Genomic DNA, 15,594 nt, shown 5'->3' with positions numbered 1-15,594 from the left:
GCCAGGTATAATAACACTTTGCCGATCTCCATGTTGCAGACAAACTTTGCCTTACATGTCTTTTTGTCTTTCAACGGAGAGGGCTTCACTTTAACTAAATCTATTCATTCCTTGCACCCATGACAACTTGCGACTAGCCCATGCACTAGGAGGAAAAGGCGTCTGCAATTACGTGTTGAATGCCCATGCACCCAGGCTTTAAAGCCGGCTCCATGCCAAAAACGCAGATTGCAAAATAATAAAACGTCACTCATTCCACACCAGTTTACACGTCAATGCCAGGAAGGCATTGACGTGTAAGAAGAAGGCAAGAAGGCAAGAAACAAAAAAAAAAAAGAGCACTCACCTGGGCCAATCCCAGCGCGGCCCTGGCTGGAGGCGGACGGCTGCTTCCTTCGGCTGGGGAACTCGGCTTCGGGGGCCACGGCGGGGAAACAAAGGGACAATGCCGGGTGGGCACCGGCTTTAGAGGTCAGCAAAAGCGCTCCACGCGCTCTAATTGAGGCTGCTTCACACGGCCTTAACAGAAAGGCGGGTGCCGGCAATGCCGGACCAGATTCGGGGGCGTTCCCGGCTTTTGGCTGACGTAGCGTGACGTCGCCAAAAGCGAAGAATTCTCGGGAACGCCCCCGAATCTGGTCCGGCATTGACGGACAGAGCCCTCTCCCAATGGCTAGCCTCCATTTATGGAGCTAGCCAATCGGAGAGTGGGGCGGGTCCCTGTTCCCCACTGTAAAACATAAGGTTTTTCTAGCGCATGCGTACTTCGTACGCATTTGCTAGGCAAAACCTAAACAAGCAGGCAACAGAGGCACGAAAACCGGGTCACAGGCAGGCAACAGAGGCACGAAAACCGAGGCACAAGCAGGGAACAGAGGCACGAAAACCGGGTCACAAGCAGGCAACAGAGGCACGAAAACCGAGTCACAAGCAGGCAACAGAGGCACGAAAACCGGGTCACAAGCAGGCAACAGAGGCACAAAAACCGAGGCACAAGCAGGCAACAGAGGCACGAAAACCGAGGCACAAGCAGGGAACAGAGGCACGAAAACCGGGTCACAAGCAGGCACCAGAGGCACGAAAACCGGGTCACAAGCGGGCAACAGAGGCACGAAAACCGGGTCACAAGCAGGCAACAGAGGCACGAAAACAGGGTCACAAGCAGGCAACATAGGCACGAAAACCGAGGCACAAGCAGGCAACAGAGGCACAAAAACAGGGTCACAAGCAGGCAACAGAGGCACGAAAACAGGGTCACAAGCAGGCAACAGAGGCATGAAAACAGGGTCTCAAGCAGGCAACAGAGGCACGAAAACCGGGTCACAAGCAGGCAACAGAGGCAGGCAACTGAGGCATGAAAACAGGGTCACAAGCAGGCAACAGAGGCAGGCAACAGAGGCATGAAAACAGGGTCACAAGCAGGGAACAGAGGCACGAAAACCGGGTCACAAGCAGGCAACCGAGGCACGAAAACCGAGGCACATGGAAGGTGGAAACTTACCTAAACACAAACACACAACAGGAAATAATAAATAGAGTAAATATTTTGTGGCTGGATGATTTAAGCAGTTGGCAGAATAATTTTGCTAAAGTAAGTCAAAATGGAAAAGCATATTGGATGAATGAAGAATTAAAAAGACTATAATAATAGCACAAATTCCAAAATGTCAAACCATCTGGCACAAATTGAAGAACTCTCTTGGCAGAAGAGGTTAATAAATAAATAAATAAATAAAATAAATAAACGATTACGAAGACAAAGAAAATCCACTATACAAGCGCAATCTGTACCCCCAAATGCCCAACTAAGGACCTTTCTTCAGACCACCTGAATTCTGCAACCTAAAAGTCGACCAAGTAACATTTCCTCAATCTCAAGACTTCTGTAACAAACTTGTGACAAACGACATTACCAACGCCGACTCCTTTGATTCATATCTAGCACACTGAAGAAACAGCTATCACTTTGGTGAGGTTCCTAAGATGATCACTCAAGAAAAAAACTCAGTCTAAGCATCTTCGAGGAATTAACAATCGTTGAATCTCATGGTTTTGTGAAAGCAAAAGAGCCTGGCAGCTTCCCTTCAGATCCATGCATCCCACAAATATTCAACAAATCCTTCTATTAATCTCAGTAGTTAACCCTCTAATGAACTGAACATATTCAACAACTCTTTACACAAAGGCTTCTTTCGACAGGAATTAAACAAATCATGTATAAGTTCTCTAAATTATGAAGAACAAAGTGGACCCAGAAGACACTAATAACTACAGACTAATCTCAAACCGACTGTTAGAAAGCAAAATAATTGAAAGAGCAAAAATTTAAGATTCGCAATTTCTAAATGACTATCTACTATTCTAAAACTACCACAAAGTATGCCACTGGAGAAGAATCAGCTCTAATCGCCAGATGGCACAAAGTAAAAAACACTGTTGACAAGAACAGCTTAGCAGCACTAATTCCTCCGGACCTATAGGCAGCTTTCGAAATGGTTTTTACCTGAATGAATTGGTATCCCTGTAATAATTCTTGAGTGGATACCCTACCACCTCCAAGACAGATCTTCCATAATCCATCGGTCCCGTTTCGTCTCCACAATTTACAACATCAAAACAGGAGTGTTAAAAAAAATGTAGTTGTCTATGCCCACCTCAACATATACATCAAACCCCTGCCAAAGCTAATCACAAGTTTTGATAGTACTTGCCACGAAGCTGGAAAGTCTTAAAGACATAGGAAATTCAAACCTCAACAACTGTCCCAAAGCATAGACCATCAGATGACACTGAACAATTTTAAAATAATGTTTTAAAAACTGAAATATTCATGTAGGGAGAGTAGAAAAATTATGAAACATTAACATTCTGGTTGGTAGAATTAGGACCACCGCCAAAAATATCAAATTGTAGTAGAAAATCTAGGAATCATAATGGACTCTGCACTCAGCATAAATTCCAAGCGGTCAATTGACCAAGTCGACGTTTCACACCATTAATCGAAGTATCTTCTCCACCTGCGATTCCCACAGAAGATTCAAGTGACTTGGGGCCATATGTATCAAGCACAAATGCGATTGCAAACGCCGAAATTCACTGAATTTCGGCTTTTGCGATCGCATTTTTGCTAAATGGTATGTATGAAGCAAATCTGCGTGCAAAATAAGGAATCGCAAAATTTGCGATTCCTTATTTTGCGATTGCATTTAAGGAATAGCAAATTTTGTGATTCCTTAAATGCAATGTAAGAAGCACCAAAAAAGTGCAATTTGGCCTTAAGGAATCGCAAATTACCACCAACTTCAAGTTGGTGGTAATTTGCGATTTCTTTGAAAAATGCACTTTTTTGCATTTTTCACAGTGCCATGTGACGCACATACATGCCCTTAGTGCATGTATGTGTGCCACATGTGCACCCATGCTTATTTCAGGGGTGCAACAGGGTGTCCTTTTGACACCCTTGCACCCTTGAAATTGCAGTCTCAATTTGCGATTCGCTAATTGCAAATTGAGAAGGTCTTCCCATTCATTCCTATGGGCCTCTAAACCCATAGGAATGAATGGGGAGGTATTCCTTAATTGCGAATCGCAATTAAGGAATATGTAGGATTCGAAAAAAATGTATTGCAAATCCACATACATAGCATTTTGCGATTCTCAAATAGAGATTCGTAAAAAAAAAAAAAATCGCTATTTGAGAATCGCAAAATTACTTTTTGATACATATTGCCCTAGATCACTTATCCTTTCAAAATCTGATTATGCAAACTGACTGCATAATGGGATCCTACTTTTACCCATAAGGCCACTTCAGAACTCGGCCACTAGGCTACTTTTAAATGTAAAGTTGTAGACACAGCTCTCTCCGTCTTGAAGCTCTTCACTGGTTACCAGTTGCAAGAAGATCTGCGTTCATATCACAGAGGTAAAGGACCAGGATTTTACTCGATGAAAATAGCAAAATATTGCCAACCAAGGAAATCAGTTTACAGATTAGCAGCGCAACTAATCATTCCAACTTACAATAAGAAAACAGAGAGCGACACTTTTTTCTCTGTACAGACCACCATATTATGGAACTCCTTCCCACAAAAATAAAAAAGTAATCAAAGACTATCTGTAAAATCAGAAGAACTGTCAAAAATAGGTTATTCCCAAATCAATTACTACGGATGTCCCACATCAAATCTGACACACAAGAATTTCGGCACCTCTGTCCACAGATAGACTTCCCAGTCAATTGCCAAAGAACAACTTAACCTTGGCAGCAGGGTGATATTCAGGGTACTGTATTATATAATCTTTAAAAATGAGTGTCAGCTCACACTGAAATACTCACTTTTTATGTGTCTTTTGGGGATTTGCAGGATTCCGAATGCAATCCTTGACAATACACCTTTTATAATACAGCCCCTAAATCCGTCCCAGAAATAGAAACTAGAATCGACTTAGGTAAGGAGGGCAGATCTGTAAAGTCCTATCTTCTGAGTACTCTGCTCTCCTCTTTAATGACTCCTGTTCGAAATTCAGGACCTTAGCTTGCATGCGCTTCAGGTTAAATCATTCAAATCCCACCCTACAGTTCATCATCTATCCTATTTTGTAAAACTAGAAACATGTAGGACCGAATTTGTTATTAATCTGTACCCATCTAAACTACCTACCACCGTACCAAATATACTGTATGAACTGCAAATCTTTCCCAGGGACGACGCTCAACTCCTATTATTATACTACAAACATGTTTACCTAAATGCGTAGACCGGATTCAGAACACAAGACTAAAACCAATACCCAAAATCACTGGAATTATGCGGAAAAAAATACAAATTAAGTTGCATAATGTGCCACGTTTTATGATAGCATCAGTTCATTATTTTGTCATTTTAAACGTTAACATCATCTGGACAAAGGTTTCATTTAATTCGTATTAGTTTAACACCTAAATACAGTAACATAGAGATGCAGTCAACCTTTACGAAGTGCCTTCTGTTGCACAGCAACAGGCGCCATTACATTTTTGGTAACTTTTGATCCGTTTGCGCTAGACACATTTTTTTGTAACAATCTACATATTATGCAGCAGATGATGGGTTATATGGCAAATCCAAAATTATGCCGCTACCGTACAATCACATTATTTCAGTGGCCATGTCAATAACGACCAGATAAAGCACTAACACTGGATCCCGGAGCAACGGGGTACTCGGTAAAAAGTGCTTCAATGCCTCCTATGCAAATGCTAACACAATACAATCCTGGCGTGCGCGATACGTGGGTCGTCTTTGTTCTAATGAAATCGTTTCCGTGGCCCACAAGGTCACGGAATAAGTGCGGAATGTGAGTGCCAGGGCCAAGGTGAAGCAGGGAGCGCTGTGAGCACACGCCAAGGTTACCCCAGGATAGAAGCACGTCTCCTGCCGAGGGCACACGGTGAAGCTGCACGAAGGCATCACGGAAGCTGGCAAGATAATCACAGCAGCCGCTCCAGCAGCGGATGCCAGAGGGAGCGAGGGGGGGCGGTGGCAGTCTAGTGCAAAGGTTACCGAACACTCATCGGCGCGCTCCATGGTGAAAGCAGTGCGTGTGCGGGGCCCTTAACGGAGGCAATGAATTCATGTATTTGCATCCGGTCACTGCTTTACTTTGTTTCCACCATGTGTTTCCTCGACCTCGCTGGAAACTATTTTACGCGGTTTTCGCGCTCTAATTTCTGCCCGTCTCATATTTTGAATCGGCGCGTTACGTGTGATCTTGGAATCGTCACATAGAGGGTGTAGATTGCTGCTAGATACAGCGCGGCTCCAGCGATGACGCGGCGGCTCGAGAACCACTCCTAGCGTGGCGGCACTGAGGGGGCTCGACCGCCTCAGCCAATGGGAGGGCAGCTCCTTCGTTCTTGCTCTCCGCGGCCCCGGCGAGGTCCTCAAGTTATTCTCGGCCCCGGGAAGCGGCGGCAATCAGGGAGGCAGCGTTTGCACCGTAGTAGGAGGCGGCAGAGCGCTCGGGGTGCCACTAGTGCCTTACCAGATTCAGGGGCATTCCCGAGAACCGGCTTTCGGCTGACGTCGCCAAAAGCCAAAAATTCTCTGGAACGCCCCCGAATCTGGTCCTGCATTGACGGAAAAAGGTGTCTTCCAATGGCTAGCCTCCATTTATGGAGCTAGCCAATGGAAGACGGGGGCGGATTCCTACCCCTATACTATACTCATTAGGTTTTTTCTAGCACATGCGTACTTCGTACGCATTGGCTAGGCAAAACCTAAAAATCCTCAAAGGTAATGGGAACTGAAACTATAGTTGATGATAGGGACTGTGAACAGGGGCCCAGTTTAATGTTGAAAACCAATGAAACCACCAGGCAACCTCCAAGGTCGAACGAGGAGGACTTTTGGAACATGCTTGAGACTATGGTATCTGTTTTTATTGATCCACTGTCACAAACCCTATCTCAAATTGAAGACAGACTCACTAAATTGGAGTGCTGGTTATAACTATTTGCCCAGTCTATCAGGACACTTAACCGGGCAGAGGATCTGGCATTCTGGTAAATCAGGGGCAGGGATTTGAGGTATGTCCAACTGTAACTAATCCTGAGAGTGGACAAGTACTCTACTCAAGTACTCATGGCAGTACTCCTGAAGCATCAGCCCTAGATCAACCCCCCCCCAACAATTCATAGTATCTTAATCCTCAGAATATATAGGGCATTTGATTAGCACAGTTGGTCCGAACACTACACGTAAACAGGCTGCTAATACCTTTAATGGGCCTCAACAACTATAGGGATACCTACATTGGGTGATGCAGGGAGAGATACTAACACACAGAACTCTTGAAGGTCTAACCCGAGACACATTACAAACCCAAATCAGACCCTGCATCTTCCGCCAGAAGTAACCCCTTACACGAATGTGCTGGCAAATGCCCCCCCCCCCCACCTCTCCATGCCCTTGAACGCTGGACAACCCTGAGGAATAAGTCATTTCGCCTATTAAGCACTAGAACTGGTATAACCAATATTCTCTTCTCGGAATTTAAAATGGCCCGAAGAATAGGATGGGTCAGCAAAACAAACAAGCTTCTTGCTGGTGAGTGTGTGGTTTTAACCTTTAGGTTCCCGAACCTGGTGCAGTCCATCCTTGGCAGGGCTGGCAACCAGTCCATCATGGCCTAGGGAGTTAATATCTTACCATTAGGGCATTTTTACCAACCACCAAAGGCTTTATGGAACAAACCTGTAGAGGAGAGCCATCTATGTAACATGCTGTATAGGTGTAGGGTCCCAGTTAGTACTCGTTTTGATACTTTTAACATCTTAGAAGACATAGACTGACTAATTCATCCTAGGGACCCTTACCCCACTCACAAGAATGACTACCCAAAAAAAACCACTTTCGACTATGCACAAAAAGAAACAAATAACTACTCTTTATCACCGGCTCTTACTGAGCAGAGAGAAGGGTTATTGGGTACCAGTAATCTGAATCTGCATGCGTGCCCTAAACTCATCAAACCTACTAGCTCAAATCAGATACCAGTTAACAACTGTGAATCATCTCCTATTAATATTGCATTAATAAGGCCCTCAGGTAACACTGATAGTGTTTCCTGTTACCTTCTTTTCTGCAGCATTTCAGGTTTCCGTTCTAAGCTGACTAACCCTATATGGTGTGACTTTATATTACATTTTGATATAATGTGTTTTCAGGAAACCTGGGTAAAGGACATAATGCATATTAATGGATTTAAAACCTTTCATACCCGTTGGGGTGGTATTTGAAAGGGCAAAGGGAGGGCTTTGCACTTATATTTTTAACAGGTTGAATGTAAAAGAAATAGAGATGCACACAGAAGAGATTTATTACCAACTGATCAAAATCAATATGGATAGGAGGCACTGTATTGTGTAGACAAATTGTTACAATAATATTCCTCCAGATCTAATGGGAGCAGTTGTGAAATAACTGGATAATGCTTTGAAATCATTGTACAATGACAATGACAAGGACATATTTTTAATTCTGGGAGGGGATTTTAATTGTGCTTCATGCTCAAATGCTGATGGTAAACTTTGTGGATTTATTAACAAAGATAGGATTAGTAATTCAAATTTTCTGCACTCTAAATTGGGGTAATTGTATAACGAAGTACTGTTTGGCCTCGACTTGGGGTTTGCGAATAAGTTATGTGTTACGGCTGCTCCGATGAGTTATACTTTTAATGGTAGAGGTTTCGTTACCACTATAGACTACATATTGCTGTCAAATTGTCCTGCAAGCAGACTTCCATCATTTTCCACACATGAGAACTCATTGAGTGACTACTTTCCATTGAGCATTTCTGTCTAATTGTCGAAATGAACGTCTGGTAAATAGGATGAAATTGATCAGGTCTCACAAAATGTAACAATTAATAGGACAAATGGTTACTCTCTGCGCTGGTTAATGGTGGACCCCCTAGAAATCACAAAATAAGTGATCACTAAGTGTAAATTAGCTTTGGATGTCTGTCTGAGAGAAATAGCTTCACCTGATAGTGTTCTATCCTCATTAAAAAAAATATTGGGAGCTGTAAGGGAGACATTATTTGTACAGAACTGCAAACAAGCATTTACAATGCAATGGTTTTGCCTTTGTTAAAGTTAGAGCTATTGGCATTGCTCATGACATTATTTTTATTTATGTTTTTTTAACATAAATAAATGGCATTGTCATTTACAATGCCAATAGCTTAATCTCTCGCAAATGCCACACACAAACACCCACACAGAGCCCCCCACACACACACACACAGCCCCCCCCCCACACACACACCCACACAGAGCCCCCACACACACACCCACACAGAGCCCCCCACACACACAGCCACACAGAGCCCCCACACACTGCGAGCCCCCCCACACACACTGCGAGCCCCCACACACACTGCGAGCCCCCACACATTGCAGGCAACAGAGGCACGTAAACAGGGTCACAAGCAGGCAACAGAGGCACGAAAACAGGGTCACAAGCAGGCAACAGAGGCACGAGAACAGGGTCACAAGCAGGCAACAGAGTCACAAGCAGGCAACAGAGGCACGAAAACAGGGTCACAAGCAGGCAACAGAGGAATGAAAACAGGGTCACAAGATACTGTTTTATGTATGGACTGTTATGGTGTGTACCAACCCACTGGCCTATTTTTGTTTCCTACGTTTTGAACGTATCATTATTTATGTTAATCATTTCCACATTTTAGCACCAAACAGGGCTGACCAAAACAAAAATCTAAAGCATTAGGTTTTTTGAAATCTGATTTTGCTCCTGCCTTTTGCAGATCGAGCCCCAGGATTGTAATGAAAATCACCACTACAAAAATATAACAACTTGCCAATAATGAAACATAACAATCATAGCCTCTTGATTAAACGCCACGGTCATGCTTTTAGTACGAGGGCAGGTGTTTGTGAATTTCTGGCTCATGCAAGCATTGGGAAACCACCACCTCAACACCCCATCACTTCATCTTTAACAAATCCAAGACCACAAAAAATATTCTAATCATGAAAAATATATGCACTGTTCAGGCAGACATTCCATGCACTTCTAACAATAGAATATAATAAAGCCATAGAGGGAATGTGGTCATATGTAACCAAACTTCTTTTTTGAGCATAAGGAATTGGACGGCTACAGAAGAACAAAAAGTTAAAACCTGGACTATGGGTAACCTGTGGGCATTATTTTTGTTCTGTGGATGTAGTAAAGCACACACGGCTTGTATTTCTTTGTAATAAAGTAACATATTCTCTCTAAATTTTACTAATCATGCATTATCTCCTTTCTCTCACGGTGAAGAAAATGAAATGAAAACATTTAGGAACATATTAAAATACTAAACTTGTTCACCAAGTGGATGGATTTTGAAACAATTGTGCTAATTTCATGGGCAACATCTGGAGATGGCTTTCTTTATAAGGTGTGTGTTATTTGTTGTATAGAACCATCAAAGCTAATACTCCTTCAAAATATGATATTGCATTCTGCACTATACCGCATACACCAGCCACGGTGAAACACCTATTTTTCTGTAGGCTGATTTTCTGCCTTTGATACTCTTTATTCTCCCTAGCTGTCTGCAGCGCTAAACACAAGCTGTGGACATAGGGACTAGTGCGCGATCAGGGCCATGGCTAGTGTGAGACAAGGGACTCACAAAAGAACAAGTTGGAGATGTGCTGGAGGGTCGGTATTTGAGAGGGCTACATCTATTTCAGTTTCTTCACAGGTCACTGGGAAAAGCATCCCGGCCCTTCATAAGTTCAGCCACTAAGTCTGCCTAATGCAACCCTTTTTGACCCAATAGGCTGACCTCAGCTAATCAGTGGTCATTACCATTCACTCAACTTCTACAAAATGCTCCATTTACTGTGCACCTCATGGGAACATACTGCATGTGTTGTCAATTTGTCAGTATTCTCTGAAGTTTAGGTCTTTCTCTGTGTGCCAACTCTTCCATACCAGTCCTCAAGGGCCTGAGGCATTCTGGAATAACCAGGCAATCCTTGAATTCATTATTGCCTGTTGTGCCTGTGGTCTTGCTGGATTTCCTGTTCAGACATCTCTGTAAAGGAATACCAGAGACGAGCAGTAACGGCGTAATTATGTGGGTTGATGAAGGCTATAGATTCATATACAGGTATCATTTAAATGACGCACAGCGACTATGTGCATCAATACTCTTTATGCCACGTCATCGCTAGGCACAGTGCTAGCTGTATTAAGAGTGAGAGACGTTAATTTAGTTTGAAAGGAAAAGTGTAATGCATAGCCTTGCAGTAAACTACATTTTAAGCATATAATGGGCAGGTCAGTACTGCTCCTCCACGGCTGCAGAAGACACTACTCACATAAGAAGCCATGTGGTCTGAGTGCAGCGTCCAGTCTCATTATCGAGTCAGAATTGTCGGCTTTGGTAAAGGGACTTGGGGGTGGGAGGGACGGGACGGGACGGGACTTGGGGGTGCGGGGGGCGGGACTTGGGGGTGCGGGGGGGGGACGGGACTTGGTCTTAAAGCCTGCCAGCTGTGTTCCTTCATACCTCACTCAGGAATCCTTGCCCTGGGCCGATAGAACTCACCGGACTCGTATCTCCTCCCTGGGGATTGGATTAACTCCTCAAACAGAGTAAGCGTTTGCCCAATACCTGCTACGCTAGTTAACTGGTCCCCCTTGGAGGTCATGGTGATTGAGGGATGTAGGGCGGCTGTGTATGGAAAAGACCACAAATAAGGAAACAGATCAAATAGGAAGGGACTTTCCCTACGTAATAGTAGGCCTTCCGTGAGGCAGCCAAAAGGGGGTGGCCCGTCCCGTCCTTATCCGGCCTTTGCGGGACGGAATAGGGTTCTGGTTAAATTGGACAAAGAGGCGGGGCCGACCGGGGAAGAGTACCAGCCAGCAGAGCGCTGACAGAGTTCACTCGAAAAGTGAAAACACGAGGGTCTGATGTCAATCTGCGACATGCGAGCCCTGCGCAGGGGAAATATGCGGCGGGAACTGTACTCGGAAAGGCGCGCTTTTCATGAGGCTTTTTCGCAGAGACTTGCCTGTCTGTCAAAATAATGGACCTTCTGGTCGGTCATATCTGGTGAGTGGGATCTGAGTGACTGACGGAGGTGCTGTCAACAGTCCGCCCCTCGCGCTCCCGTCAGGTGCCCCCTGAAGCTGTATGGATTTCGCGCCCTGGGGCCCTCGCGCTTCCCCGGATCAGCCTGGCAGTGTTTTGATTGGACGCAAAGGCAGTGGAAAGACCAATGGGGAATGCCGCTGTCTGACTGAAGTTACCGGAGTGCCGTGGGAGTCCGGCTCGTTTATTATTTATTTGTGTATATTTATAAAGCTCGGACTTTACCCGAAGGTGTCAGAGCGTTGTACAATAGAGCCAGTTACATTACAAAAGAACCGTGTGAAGTGTAGGCACGAAGGAAACAAAATTAAAATGGAGGGAATAAAAATATATAGATAAGAGGTGGGAACAAGGAAGGATGTAAAACTGGGAGACAAAAAGGAAACAAGTCAGGTCCCGGGCCGGCAGCCAATCACAGCGCGGCCCGGGAATGACGTCACGGGGGTGTCCCGGGCCGGCAGCCAATCGCAGCGCGGCCCGGGACAAAGGGGCGGGGCTTAAAAAAAGCACTAGAAACGCCCCCGAATCGCGTTTTCGGGAGAAAGCGCGATTGACAGCCTCTGTCTCCCAATGGCTAGCCTCCATTTATGGAGCTAGCCAATGAGAGGCAGAGGCGGGTCATCGATCATATATAGAACTCAATAGGTTTTTTAGCGAATGCTCACTACGTGAGCATTTGCAGGCAAAACCTAAAAAAGATTTTAACTCAAAGTAGTGTCAGTGAACAAACTTATTAAAAATAAAAATGCTAAAAAGCTGAGTTTTTACACTCTAATAGCATCCTCTTTCGCTCTTGCTTTCCCAATCGCGCCCGGACACTCCGGAGAGTAGCCACACACTTTACAAGTCTTGCCATTCATTCATTCTTTCACACAGGCTGTATCACAATGGTGTGTTGTAATAGTACCTATGGGATGGAGTGTTCCAGAATGAGCAGTAGTGTTTTGTGTGCTTACTTGACAAGTTGTGTGAGCGGATTTGCTGGACGCTGCAGGTGGCAATCTCTGACCTGCATTCAAACAGCAGAGGTTCTGGCCCAGTGGCCATCTTGGGGACTAAACTGGACAACGTCTTAGTCTACCCTCTACTGTGGATTAAAAGGCTGGCGGAAGGACTTCCTCTGCAACAGGCACCTTGTCCCTCAAAGGCAATGAAGTGTGTTTCCAGAAGAACCATCCTGACCCATTGAAGAACAGCACAGAGAGCAAATGAACCCATCATGACACCACCAGGGAGGACTATAAAGATGGCGTCTATCCTAGGAAGCTTGGAGGACTCTCAGAAGTAACCTGGCAGGACTGCAGCAACCCGTGGGCCATACAGACCCTGCCCTAGAAACAAGAGTAGACATCTTGAGTCGAGTGGCCAGAACCCTGGCGACCATGCGAAGGCCACACCATGAGGATTGTGTGAGAGGCTGCAGCACGCATACAGCATGGCAGAAAGGATGGTTCGCAATCAAGGAAAGCTCGACATCCTTAAGACAGGACATGTTCTTCATTAGATGCTGGTGGGCAAACAATTTACATTTAAACTGGTCTATGTGGGATTGAAACATCAGCCGGGAAGAGCCAGCGACTGCCTGCTCGTGTCTCTCACGGTCATGCAAGCAGAGACCTCTGGGAATGCAGGAATCTTCTCAACTGCACCAGATTTGGAACTTCGTGCCTGGTGTCAGAGAAACCGAAATAGTAGAGTTAACGGAAAGTGCTAAAAGCATTTCTATCCAACCATGGAGTTTAGCGTTCAGTTACAGAGCTGCAACACTGCAGATGTGAACAGATCGAGAGCTCCTCTGCGCCTACAGACTCCAGAGGCCCCTTCCCTGCCCCAGTAAGGCTTCGTCAGCAGCTTTAGAGTTTTCATAATTCACATTTTATTTCTAATCTTCATCACATGATCAGTTCTTTTCTGTAGAAAATGGCAGCTCCTGGCTGATGCAAAGAGCCTTGTCTGCCGTGCGCACGCCACGCACCATCCGGCCTGCCCCACCCTGGCATCGGTTTGGAGACAGACCTTCATGACTGCAGAACGAAGACTCCAGCTGCAAGCAGGCAGGAGGCTGTGGTAACAGAACAGCAGCACTACAGGTAGGAGGGGAGGTCCTTCTCAATCACCTGAGGAGATAAACACAGGCAGGTCAACCTGAAGGGAGAGGCAGGAGAGCTGCAGCTGAGAGGAGAAGGAAGTAGGCAGTGCATTCTGCAGGTGCAGAGGAGAGGAAGGAGGCAGTGCATGCTGCAGGCACCAGGTGCAGAGGAGCAGGGAGGAGGCAGTGCATGCTGCAGGCACCATGTGCAGAGGAGCAGGGAGGAGGCAGTGCATGCTGCAGGCACCAGGTGCAGAGGAGCAGGGAGGAGGCAGTGCATGCTGCAGGAACTAGGTGCAGAGGACACAAAATGCTGCAGGCACCAGGTGGAGAAGGAGGCAGTGCATGCTGCAGGCACCAGGTGCAGCAAAGAGACAGAATGCTGCAGGCACCAGGTGCAGAGGAGCAGGGAGGAGGCAGTGCATGCTGCAGGCACCAAGTGGAGCTGAGAGGAGCAGGGCAAGAGAGAAGAGGCAGTAGAGCTGCAGGGCAAGGAGAAAGAGGTTGCAAAGCGGAGGATGCATCTAGAGCTGCAGCCAGTGAGCTGACGGGCTGCAGGTGAAATATTCACCTCTTTGACCCAAACCAACGCTGCAATGTGACCCCCTCCAACCTTCTGCACCCAGAGAGAGCTGCACACTCCAAGCTTTGGCAACCAAAGTTGCCACAAAGACCAACAATGCATCAGCTATGTCCCCATATTCAAACCACTGCACATCTGCAGTACACCCCTACAGTCAGCGAGACTGTTACCCAGCATACTCTCCTCTCATGGAGAAACCTCCGCTGAAAGCAGCACACCTCACACCGCTCCCCCACACTCCCTCCACAGCTGCACCTCTTTCCCCACACCAACCCAAACTTAAAATCCAGACAGTCTGTCCAAAGCCCCAAAAATGCAAAAACAAAGCTCACCACCGGGTCATCCATTGGACTGTATCTCTTCACGACTTGTCCTTCACGGTCAATGAGAAACTGGGAACAAAGAAAGAGGGTGTAAGGAAGCAGGTCTGCAGCAGGGAGGGTTGAAGATAACCTGGTGGGGCACATGGAAGGGGAAGAGTCCAGTATGCTGACAGGGGAGTAGACCAAGTGATTGTTCTCAAAAGCAGATGCCCCTATAACGGCTCAGGAAGCTTGCTGAGTGGCACGGTGTCCCGTCTAACCCAAACATCCAGAAATAGAGACAGCGGGGAAGCTCAAACAGACTTCATTCGAGTCTCACGTGGGACTGGCCTGCTGAACCTGCTCTACCAGCTTCTTTGGCCCTCAATGTGCACAAAACAAATTCCAAACAGAACTCAGTTTACAAACAGCCTTTAGATGGGGGTTAGTTGCCTCATTAGAGCAGAACGACATGGTGACTGAATCTTACCTTGGAGAAGTTCCATTTGATGGCACTGGAGGAGAAAGAAATAAGAGTCATTGACAAGGAAACACTATTTACAAACCCACGATGAAGCACAGCAGCATACTCCCATGTCAACCCAACCAGGCACCCGCCTACTCCGTAAACGGGACACAACAAACACTACTGAGGGGGCATCTATTCAGATATCTCCAAGGGTAGCCAGACTGCATGATTTAGGCACAGCTCCCCTCCATCGGGCTCCTTAATCGCCAACATGCACTTGGGAGGAACTGGTGCTAACAGGAAGAAGACCGTGAGGCCAGCGCCCGCAGATGCTTCACAGCAGAGAAGTGCTCCTGATCAAAAGCAAGGTGGCATTACAGACAGAAAGACTAAAGTGCCAAGACTTTACAAGCCGCCAGCACGGTGAGGCTCGCCAGCAGCAGAGTCTGCAAGACAGATGAAGGTCATTGAGGGAACAGCA

General features: G+C 46.0%; 1 long non-coding RNA gene across 1 annotated transcript; it reads right to left on the bottom strand.

Annotated features, from left to right (window-relative positions):
* Positions 1 to 13,522: 13,522 nt before the first annotated feature.
* Positions 13,523 to 15,177, bottom strand: LOC147727310 (uncharacterized). The gene is made up of 3 exons (XR_015309466.1): positions 15,135 to 15,177; positions 14,675 to 14,734; positions 13,523 to 13,787 (listed from the first exon to the last, which is right to left on the bottom strand). It is a non-coding gene; the product is annotated as an uncharacterized LOC147727310 (long non-coding RNA).
* Between the last annotated feature and the right edge of the window lie 417 nt (positions 15,178 to 15,594).

Source organism: Lissotriton vulgaris, chromosome 3_1 (genome assembly GCF_964263255.1).
Source record: "Lissotriton vulgaris chromosome 3_1, aLisVul1.2, whole genome shotgun sequence".
Taxonomy (NCBI): domain Eukaryota; kingdom Metazoa; phylum Chordata; class Amphibia; order Caudata; family Salamandridae; genus Lissotriton; species Lissotriton vulgaris.
The sequence above is the reverse complement of the archived record's forward strand: the minus strand, read 5'-3'. Positions and strand labels throughout refer to the sequence as shown.